The sequence below is a fragment of the Quercus robur genome, chromosome 4 (genome assembly GCF_932294415.1).
Source record: "Quercus robur chromosome 4, dhQueRobu3.1, whole genome shotgun sequence".
NCBI lineage: Eukaryota > Viridiplantae > Streptophyta > Magnoliopsida > Fagales > Fagaceae > Quercus > Quercus robur.
Genome location: NC_065537.1, coordinates 72,834,135 through 72,835,632, shown reverse-complemented (window position 1 = coordinate 72,835,632; position 1,498 = coordinate 72,834,135).

Sequence of the window (1,498 nt, the reverse complement as noted above, 5' to 3'; positions counted from 1 at the left end):
AGAATTTTAGGAGTTGACTTAACTGCAACCTATTATATACTTCTTATTATTTTGGCAAATTTGTAAGATATTGCTGTACTTACTCTTGCTTTTTTTTGAGAAAATACTCTTACCTAGTTTGTTATGGTACAATTATACTTTTAGCAAGTTGACTCTTTAAGCTAAATGCTCCGAGTGCTTTCATTGCTTTGTCAAACCAGCCTGCCAAATGCCATTATATGCTAAGTTGCCAACCCATATTAATCATGTTTAACTCAAAGTTCAGACTATAATATGCTCTGATTTGGCTGTTGATGTATAGTTTATCCCTTTCCCCCCATATAAAAACGTCCTCAAAGTACCTATTCTGCCCTTGATTCATGATCAACCGAAAATAAACCTCACATAAATCCAACGGGTTAAAGAACCCAATTTGGTCTTTTCCAGCCTTCCCAAAACCCCAAACCGACTGTAACTTTTCAATATGGCCCCCAAAAGTTAAATCCCCCACCAAAGTTTAAAGAAAATTACACCCTTACCCACGTATCCGAAGTTCATAACTTATGGATTTGTGAAATTGTGATCGGTGAACTGTTCATTACAATTGTATGAACTAGTGACATTTTGTGGACTACTCACAGCCACATAAGTCAGCAAATAAATTTTAAAATTGGACTTGAAATGACATTAATAGAAAAAAAAAGTTTCACCCCCTAATTAACCACTCTCAATCTCAAATCTATTCTTCTAAAAAAAAATATTAGTCTAAAAATCTCAATTTAATTTGTTTAAAAGTCCTAATTAGTATTAATTTCATTCATGTAAAATTTAATTAGTCATTCCTCTTTCTCTTCCAAAACCAAAAGAGCACACTTTTTGTTCACTACAGTTATATAGATTCTATAAACTGATGACGTTTCATTGACTACTCACAGTTACACAAGTCAGCAAACAAATTGTGAAATTATACCTTTTTAGACCTTAAATAATATTAATAAAAAATAGTTTAACCTCCTAATTATTCCGTCTCAAATCTATTCTTCACGAAATAAAAATATATCAATCTCAAATTTCAATCTAATTTGTTTAAAACTCCTAATTAGTAATAATTCTGTTCATGCAAAAGCTAATTAGTAATTCCCCCTATTCTCTCTCTCTCTCTTTGTACACTTTTTGTTCACTACAATTGTATAAACTGATAACGTTTCGTTGACTATTCACAGTCACACAAGTCAACAAACAAATTATGAAATTGGACCTAAAATAATACTAATAAGCAAAAAGTTTAACACCTAATTAATCCATCACAAACCTATTTTTCTCCACCAAAAAAAAAAAAAAAAACCAATCTCAAATCTCAATCTAATTTGTTCAAAACACCTAAATACTAATTTCATTCATGCAAAAAGCTAATCACTCAATTAGTAATTCCTCTCTCTCTCTCTCTCTCTCTGCTTGTTCAAAAAAGAGCACGCAAATCCAAACACAGCCTATTGGAAACAGCCACTCCCCCAAAATA